A 10286-nucleotide genomic window follows, 5' to 3' on the forward strand; every position below is an offset into this window, starting at 1 on the left:
CTCGCGGGCTTGCTGCCGTAACTTACCTTGGTCTAGTCGAGCTTCAAACTGATTTAGCAGCTGCGGATGTACGTTTCTTCTGAGGGGAGCCCCTTGCAAGCTCACGCGGTTTAGGTCTCTTGAGGGGTCCGCTAGTCCATCTAAGAGGGCCTCGCGAGGAGCGAGCGCTGGTGACGGCGAGGTGCTCGCACAGTGGGTGTATGCCGCTGCCAGCCCCCGCTCGCGAGGTGCTCGGAGGGGGGGGGAATAGCAGATGCAAATCTCAAACAAAGCACGAATCCAGAAACTCACGAAATCAACACGAACGAGAAAAGATGCCCCCCACGATTGCCAATAGATATTCAACTTCAAAACTTGAGATCAAGGCCGCAAATCTGAGCTACAGAAAAGAGGTCAAAAAGCAAATGACCGCGTCCGGCACCTAGCTAGTCTTCTGGTCTTCCCACCAGTGCGGAGCTAAGTGCTTTCACTGGCTGTGAGCATAGTCATTGGGGGACAGTGTCGACGGCCAGCGCCGAGCATGGTGCTTCCACTAGGACGTGGGCAGGAGCCCCCGAGGCCCGAGGGCGGCACTCCGGAGACTCCGGGCGTGTCTAGCCCCACTCATTATTACGTGAGAGTGTCATGGGCGGAGACCTTCACAGGCATTAGCCTTGCTTCATCTCGCCAGACGAGGGCCCCGCCTTGCGCCGCCCTCGACCACCGTTGGGGCGTCCGGAAATCAGGACGGTGCCAAGGGGCAAAGGGGGCGCTAGCGGTGCCCTCGGCGACCACGGGCCCTCCGCCGGGGGAAAGGCTCGCCAGCGCCTCCCCGACAGAGGACCTACCTCCGAGCGGCGCCTTGCTCCAGGCCCCTTCCCCGCGGCCCCCAGCGCACATCCCCCGGTGGAAGTGAGGCTGCCGGGCTGGGGCCGTCGTCCATCGTCGTGACCTGATCTACCTGCGACCCATGGTTAGCGTAAGCCTGTTCCTAAGAGATTAGCGGTACCCTGCGGTTGTCGTCGTCGACAAGGCCGGCGAGGCTCCTGGGTGGCCCCTAGAAGGTCTCAACTTCCAGCATCTCCTCTTCCCAACCCGGCTCGAGGAACGAACCAGGGTCATCTTCCAGCGTGTACTCCCGATCCACCATGCGGGGCACATAGGCCTCCGGAGGCGCCACTCCGGGACCTCCAACGAGATGCCCCGCGCTCCGCGTCGCCCGGCCCGACGCACCGCTCTGAGGATGGTAGGGTGGCATCCTGCCGGGGCCGTGGGTGGCAATGTTCACGCCCGCGCCCATTGGGGGAGGCACAGGTGCGGTTGGGTGTCCGGCGCCGCTGGCTGCGCCGATGCCAATGAAACCTCCTGGTGAGCCTGGGGGTACGCGCGTGCGGCGAGGCACACCGTGCGATCCGGCCGCAACCTGAGGCATAAGCAAGGAGCAGAAAGGTGGCGTACCCCTGGCTGCAGCGTCCAACAGCTCGGCAACACGCTCCAGCAATGCATCTCGAGCGCTCTCCGCCAGTCGGCACCGCAGCAGCTCCCGCGCCACTGTGAGCGCGGACCTCATGTTCGCTTGTTCCCGTCGGGTGTATGGCGCCGTCGCCGTGGCATAGCTTGAGGCCCTTACGGCGGCCCGTACGCACCGCGGCGTAAGAGCAGAGAGCGCCGGACCGCACCACCTGCGCCCCGTGGAGTTCGGCAGCGTGTGGGCTGCCTGTAGCGCAGAGTCGAGGTCTTCTTGGGCGGACGGCGTCGCCCTGGCTGGCCAGGTTGCCCAGTGGTCGGTGTTGGCCCTTGGGTCACCGGACATTGGTGCTGCAGAGTGCTGGCGGGTCTGCTGATGGAAGAGAGGCTTCGGCGCACCCCTACCTGGCACGCCAAATGTCGGATTTCGGGTTCCGGCAAAACCCTTAAGGTTCGAACACTGGGGTGCGCACGAAGATCTCTCCCTCCCCTAGCTCACACACTCACCACGATCTCAAAGCTCTGCATGTCGAACCCGAAGGACAAGGGACACAGGGTTTATACTGGTTCGGGCCACCAATGTGGTGTAATACCCTACTCCAGTGTGGTGTGGTGGATTGCCTTGTAGGATGAGGATGAACAAGTACAAGGGAAGAACAGCCTCCTAAGGAGAGGTGTTCTTGGGCTCGATGAGCTTGTGTGTGCGAGGATGGAATGGATCCGATCCATGGTGAGTTGCCCCTTACTGTGGTGGCTAGTCCTATTTATAGAGGCCCTGGTCCTCTTCCCAAATGAAGGCGGGAAGGGATCGAACAACGGCCAAATTTGAAGGGAGACAACCAGTACAAGTTATCCTCACTAAAGGTGGTCTTCGCATGCCAAAGGCTCTGGTGGTGACGCCGTCCTGGGCTCCAGGGTGACCTCCGTCCTGCCGTCCTGCTGGTCTTGGTCTTGTTGCACCGATATGGAAACCTTTGCCTGATGCCTCGGGAGTCCTCGCCTGTGCCTGAATCTTTAGCACCAAAGAGGAAACGAGTACACTGCGCGCGCTGGCGCCCGCCTGGCCTTGGTCGTCATGGATTGCGTCACAGGAGCCTCACGAGGTGCCCCTTGCCTTGATCTCTTTGCCCCTCGCGAGCCAGCCTAGTGAGGCCGCCCCCGAGGAGGTCTTGCGTCGTCCGCCTCGCGAGGCTTGGCCCCTCGCGAGGGTCTTGAGTGTTTGCTAGTGAAGATGGGCCATACCAGGCCGCTGGTGGAGCCACGCCGTGGGCCGCAGGCAGGCAGGTCTGGGGACCCCCGTTCCGAGAACGCCAACAATCACCCTTGAGGTGAGTATGTTGGGAGGCAAAACTATAAGCCCCTATATTTCTATGTGTCCGGTTGAAAGGTTTTGCTCATGGGTACGAGGTGAGTGTTAGCAATCATAAAAGACTATATGATGGTTGAGTATGTGGACTTGCCTAAAGGCTCCGACACGTGACCCTTCCTGAAAAGATGATGAATTGTAGTTGCAAAGTTGACTGAGAACATAGTTTGTTGGTTTCTAATAGAGTTTTTTCTTTATACTTCGATTGTGTGATGAACTATTACTTATTCTTGAGAAGTATATGATAAAAGTTCTATGATAAAAGTCCTATGTTTAATTTTTTTGCTGTTAAAATAATCAACATGATGCTTCTATGTGCGTATTTTGTTTTTATCAACACCTCTCTTTCAAAGCATGTGGACATGTCTTTCGATTTCGGTTTTCGCTTGAGGACAAGCGAGGTCTAAGCTTGGGGGAGTTTATACGTCCATTTTGCATCATGTTTTCTTACTATTATTTATAATGTTTTTATCCATAATAGTGCTTTTTGGAGTAATTCAAATGCCTTTTCTCTCATAATTTGCAAGGAACACACCAAGAGGGAGAATTCCGGCAGCTAGAAATCTGGAACTGGAAAAGCTACGTCAGGCCACCTATTCCGCACAACTCCAAATAAGCTGAAACTTCACGGAGATTTTTATGGATTATTTAAGAAATACTAGAGCCAATAAACACCAGAGGGGGCCACCAGGTGGGCACAACCCATCTAGGCGCGCCAGGCCCCCCAGGCGCGCCCTGGAGGGTTGTGGCCTCCTCGGCCCACCTCCGGTGCCCATCTTTTGGTATATAATTCATTTTGACCTAGAAAAAATAAGGAGGAGACTTTCGGGACGGAGAGCCGCCATCTCGAGGCGGAACTTGGGCAGGAGCACTTTTGCCCTCCAGCGGAGCGATTCCGCCGGGGGAACTTCCCTCCCGGAGGGGGAAATCATCTTCATCATCATCACCAACAACTCTCCCATCTTGGGGAGGGCAATCTCCATCAACATCTTCAACATCACCATCTCCTCTCAAACCCTAGTTCATCTCTTGTGTTCAATCTTATTACCGGAACTATAGATTGGTGCTTGTGGGTGACTAGTAGTGTTGATTACATCTTGTAGTTGATTACTATATGGTTTATTTGGTGGAAGATTATATGTTCAGATCCATTATGCTATTTAATACTCCTCTGATCATGAACATGTTTATCATTTGTGAGTAGTTACTTTTTTTCTTGAGGTCACGGGAGAAATCATGTTGCAAGTAATCATGTGAACTTGACATGTGTTCGATATTTTGATAGTATGTATGTTGTGATTCCCTTAGTGGTGTCATGTGGACGTCCACTACATGACACTTCACCATATTTGGGCCTAAGGGAATGCATTTTGGAGTAGCAATTAGATGGTGGGTTGCGAGAGTGACAAAAGCTTAAACCCCAGTTTATGCGCTATTTCGTAAGGGACCGATTGGATTTAAAAGTTTAATGCTATGGTTAGAATTTATTCTTAATACTTTTCTAGTAGTTGCGGATGTTTGTGGGAGGGTTAATCATAAGTAGGAGGTTTGTTCAAGTAAGAACAACACCTAAGCACCGATCCACCCACATATCAAATTATCAAAGTAGCGAATACAAATCAAAACAACATGATGAAAGTGACTACATGAAATTCCCGTGCACCCTCAAGAACGCTTCGCTTATCATAAGAGACTGTTTTGGCCTGTCCTTTGCCTCAAAAGGATTGGGCTACCTTGCTGCACTTTTGTTACTACTACCATTACTTGCTCGTTACAAATTATCTTGCTATCAAACTACTCCGCTACTTACAATTTTAGCACTTGCAGACATTACCTTACTGAAAACTACTTTTCATTTCCTTCTGCTCCTCATTGGGTTCGACGCTCTTACTTATCAAAAAGAGCTACAATTGATACCCTATACTTGTGGGTCATGAATGACTCCCAGGATGTCATATTGACAACGCAACATGGATTTACAATGACGGTTAGCGTAAAACTTGATAAAGATGGTCACTCCTATTTTAATGCAGACCTTTGGAGAAAAAAGTTTAAGTGTTATGAACTGAAAGCTGGCAATAAAATTCTAGTGCGTGCACCACAGCCTGGTCTAATTAACATGGATGTTTACTTCCCCAACGTCATCAGCCGATCAAAGTCTGGTCGAGGTTAGTGTCCTTTCAACTTTCTCCATGTTGTCATATTACTTAGCAAAACGGGGTATTTGTTTTGACTAATTGATCACTATTTAAGCAACCAATTGTGATTTCATTTTCTGACTCCGTTCCTAGGCAGTAACAAATTCTATTTACCAATTTATGCGCACTATATAGTCTTCTGCCATGTTCTGAATACATAATACCTTTCCACCTTTTAAGCATGATATGTTGGATGCATAGTGAACAATCTGTATGTTACTAAGCGTACCAAATTTCACTGGAAGGACTTGAAGCATGTCATAAACTTTGTTGATAATCTGATAGAGATAGCACAATGTATGAACACTGGATTTTGGACAGGATTAATTATACCTATGATGCACACATTGATGTGGACCAATTGTGTGTACAAAACGCTGGTAAAAGTCTTATTTTAATGTTGATGCTCATAAACTATATATATAAATCTTCGACGATATGTTACAATTGGTTTTTATTCTACATTTCAACAGAAATTACTCGCTGTAGCAGTTCCTGGATCGATTTCCCGGCGTGGTCGAATTACACTTGTGCCTGCTAATAACGCCAAAGTGATTGCAAGGTACTGCATTTCCCGCATAAATGGAACCATTCAAATTAACAAGTTCTCGCTTGTCATGGCAGTGCATCCATATTGGAAAATTGGAGACACTGTTCTACTCATGCTCTACCAAGGCACAAGAGGGCCTAGCTCGACGAACCAAAAGAACAAGAGACGCAGGGGTTTATACTAGTTCGGGCCACCTTGCGGTGTAATACCCTACTCTAGTGTGTGGTGGATTGCCTCGAGGGGATGAGGATGAACTAGTACAATGGATGAACAGCCTCAGGAGGTGAGGTGTTCTTGAGCTCGATGAGCTGGTGGGTGTGGGGATGATCTGAATGATCCATCCTTGCTATGGTGGTGGCTAGGTCCTATTTATAATGGCCTTGGCCCTCTTCCCAAATGTTTAGGCGGGAAGGGATCCCACAACGGCCAAGTTTGAAGGTGGACAACTAGTACAAGCTATCCTGACAAAAGTATTCTTCGCCTACCAAAGGCTGTGGTGGTGGCGCTGTTGTGGGCTCCACGATGACCTCCGTCCTGCCGTCCTGCTGGTCTTGGTCTTGTTGCACTGATATGGAAACCTTCGCCTGATGCTTCGGGACCCCGCGCCTGCGCTAGCCTCCTTAGCACCAAAGAGGAAACTGGTACACTGCACCCGCTGGTGCCCGCCTGGCCTTGGTCATCACGCCTCACGTCGCGCGAACCTCGCGAGGTGCCCCTTGCATAGATATCTCCACTCCTCGGGAGCCAGCCTAGTGAGACTGCCCCCAAGGAGGTCTTGGTGTCATCCGCCTCGCAAGGCTTGGCCCCTCGCGAGGGTCTTGAGTTCTTGCTGCTGAAGCTGGGCCGTACCGGGCCATTGATGGAGCCACGCCATGGGCCGCAGGAAGGCAAGTCTGGGCACCCCCGGTCCCAGAACGCCAACAGTAGCCCCCGGGCCCAAGGCGCGCTCGAACTTGGCTTCGAGGCGAAGCCAAGGGGCAAGTGCGGAGCGCCGCGGGCCCCAACTGCCTGCGGCCTTGATTGACACGTGGCGATTGATGGGACGTGGGCGCCTCCTCTTCCCCATGCTGCCTTGGCAACCGTTCTCGCCTGACAAAAGGCTGGTGCTCGCCACAGAGCCTTCATTGCCTTCCTTCGTCTTGCTCTAGATCCCCTTTCCTGTTCTCGCCCCAAGAGACTCCAGATCCGCCTAGACCCCCCTCCGAGCCCGCAGCCGATGGTGTCCAACAAGATGAAGGTCATCCGCTCGCCCTCCTGGTACGAGCCTACCTTGAGCGCGGCCACGGTCTCGAAGAAGAACCTTCCCACTGCGCTCCTGGTGATGGCGGGCGACAGCAATGAGGGGGAAGAGACTGCGCTTCGGGTCGGCTCCACCAAGCCGGAGGCCTGGGGCAGCACTTTCTATCCCTTCTTCTGGCATTGTGTCTTCGCGGGGCTGGTCCCCCTTTCTTTGATTTCTTCTATGCTGTCCTCAGCCATTATAGTCTCCATGCCCTCCATCTTCTGGTCGGGGAGGACCAGGGATACCCGCCAGATACCCATCTTCCGCTGTACCGCCACCCAGACGGAGCGGAGGTCGCCGCCCTGCCCGTCTTCAACGAGCGCGGGCTCGTCCCGCCGGTGCCCAGCGAGGCCCCGGTTGTGTTGTCCTCCGGCGAGGAGGAGAGGTCTGACTCAGAGGCAATCTGGGAGGGGGCGGGGGAGACTTCTCCTCCGCGCGTGGCCGGCGAGCATCTGGTGAGGGAGTTGCCGAACCCCGTCGGGGTCACGACGAGGTCCAGGGGCACCCCTCTGAAGAAACCGCGGGCTGGGGTCTCGAAGAAGAGCAGGTCGACGTTCATCTCCTAAGGCGATGCCTCCGCTTCGTCGCCGGCCAGCGTTGCTGTGGTCCCAGCCGCTGTCCCCTCATCGGCCCCTGGGGCTTGCGTGCCGGTGCCCCAGCCCACGAAGGATTCGGGCTTGGTGCTCCAGAAGAGGGCGAGGGAGTACACCGCTGTGGACCAGTAAGTGCTCCGTCTTGATCTTTCGTCCCTGTCCTTGCCGTAGTTTCTTGATGCCACCCCCTTGTACCATTAGGCCAAAGCCGGCCGTGAATAAGAAGAACGAGACGACCACGATCCCGGGGACCCAGCAGCCTGCCCCGGTTGCGTCGCCTCTGGTGCGGGAGAGCGGTGGCGGTTCCCGCGCCTCAGCGACCTGGTCGTCCTTGCGAGATTCAGAGGCCCGACCTCAGGAGAAGGCAATCTCTATGGCAAAGCCGGCTCCGGAGGCGCCTGCCCCCAGCCGTCCTGCTGAGGCTCCGAGCCTCAGGAGCCCCCGGCCTCTTCTGCTGCTGCCAACCTGCAGGCCTTGCTGCCGATGCTGCCTCCTCCTCTTCCCATCATGCCGTTGGGCCGTGATCCTTCTGCCTCGCCTGATGCTCTGGGGAGGCTCTTTCCGCGCTGACCCAGCTTCAGGGTGGCCTTCAAGGCGCCGACTGTCGGCTGGCGGCAGGGCGCCTGGAGTTAATCTCGGGGTGGCTGCGCTCCGACACGTCTGTCAGGGCGGCATTGGGCCAGGCCATAGAAGCCTTCGAGGAAGGCGGGTGGGCCGCTGGCCTGGCCGCTGCTGCCTGTGACGTGGTGCTGAAGGATGCTGCGGCTGCCCAAGAGCGTTGCCGGTTGGCGGAGGCCGAGCTGGAGACCATGCGCAATGAGCGCACCGTCGAGGCTCGTCAGCGCGAGGTGTGGGAGGAGAAGATGAAGGCTCAAGAAGACGTGGTCACCGGTCGTGACACCAAGCTGGAGCAGTTGGCGCGGGCGCAGGCCGCGAAGCGCAGCCGCCTAGAGGAACTGGAGAAGAAGGTGGAGGTGGAGAAGGCCCAGCTGGAAGCCAAGGCGAAGGTTATTGTTGAAGATCGTGCGGCCTTCAAATCCCTTGAGCTGAAGTCCCGCGAGGCGCTGCGGGAAGGGCTTGAAGAAGCCATTGGTGACTGACGAGGAAGGCCCCGCTGAGCTACTCCCTCAACTTGTCATGACGCTCGAGGGCGTCGTTGATGGGATCAGCCCCATGATGGAGGGGGAGCCCGCGCGCTCTCTGCTTTAGCTCTGACGCGTGTCTTCAGTCTCTTCATCTTGGTGACCCCAGCGTCGACCTCGACGCCCTGCTTGAGCCCGTGGACGAGGAACATTGCGAGGCTGCTGCCGAAGCCGTGAAGGGCCGGGTGGAGGCCCTGCTGGAGAAATTCCTCGCCATCGACCCCGTGCCCCCGGGTGACAGTCCCGCCGACCTTGCGGCCCCGGCGGATGGCACGGGCGACGGCAACATTGTCGACGAAGGGGCACTCCTCGCGGGCGATGGCAGCGCCCAAGGCTGAAGAGAAGGCTTGCTGGCGGTGCTTCCCTCCACTTTTATTTCCTGCAACATGCACCATGCCTCATGGAGGCGTTAAAACTTGTGTTTGGTATTTGGATGAACAATATGTCTTGTAATAATTTTCTAGGATTCCGTGATTTCCTTCCCATTGCTTTAGTGTTCTGCATCAGCAGAGCCCGGCCTCGCACGTACCTCAGCCGCCATTGGGTCGTCCGGATCACCAGGACGAGACCAAGGGGTGAGGGGCTACGTGACCAGTTAGGCTCCTGAGTCGCGATGCTCATGAGTCCCCCTTGACGTACAAACAGCCCTCGGGAAGGGAATGCGAGAGTAGGCCTTAGCATTCTGCATCGGCAGGGCCCGGTCCTGCGCATGGCTTAGCCGTCGTTGGGTCATGCAAATCGCCAGGATGAGACCAAGGGGTGAGGGGCTACGTGACTAGTTAGGCTCCTAAGTCGCGATGCTCAGGAGTCCCCCTTGACGTACAAACCGACCTCCATACCTGTCCTCGCCGAGGTCCCGCTCGACAGGGTGGCGTACGCCAGGCATGACCTGAGCGTAGCCCCCCGTGCCCAGCCCCCTCGAGCGACTCTCCCGAGGGGAAAGTGTTGCGGTGAGGCTGGACACTCAGCCTGGTGGCTCCCTGAGGTTGGTGCGGCCATGGGGCCGCCCTTAGTTGATTATCACCAGCGCGGAGCATAGCGCTTCCGCACTTGCACGGGCATAGCCGCTCCTCAACCGTGTCAATTGCCAGCATGGAGCATGGTGCTTCCACAGGTGCATGGGTGGGGCCCCCTTTGAGTGGAACCCCCGGGGCATGTACAGCCATGCCCTGACACGTGGCTTGCACGACAGGGCTAGACAAGGTGTGTCTGGGCACTCGTGAGCCAGTACGGGGCTCACGAGGCCCTACCTCAAGGCAGGTTGCGCCTGATTTTGACTCTTGATAGTTGAGGTGGCCCTGCGAGATGGTTAGACAACCTGTGCTGAATGATTCTCCTGGTGTGAAACGGGCCGGCCCACCAGACAGAGCTTAGCCGTTGGGCTTATCAACGCTACAGGGACTGACCCGAGCACAGACGCCGTGCCTAGTCTTCTCATGCGAAAAATCCTAAAGAAATACAACCGACGCGCGGCTCCCGTGGTGGCGAGGCACCGGGTCACGCACCCTAGCTCATCCGCCCGCGATTAGCTCATGCGAGAGCCAAGCACCAAGGACCATGGGAGGTGACATACACGGGAGCTTACCCGTGAGCCAGAGCTCAGCCTCATGGATTTAGCGACGCTGCAGGAACGGACCCAAGCATAGACGCCGTCCCGGCCCTTAATCATGAGGCGGTCGTGGGTTGGCTCGCAAGGGCGCACGACGTTC

The sequence above is a fragment of the Aegilops tauschii genome, chromosome 1, assembly GCF_002575655.3.
Source record: "Aegilops tauschii subsp. strangulata cultivar AL8/78 chromosome 1, Aet v6.0, whole genome shotgun sequence".
NCBI classification, from domain to species: domain Eukaryota; kingdom Viridiplantae; phylum Streptophyta; class Magnoliopsida; order Poales; family Poaceae; genus Aegilops; species Aegilops tauschii.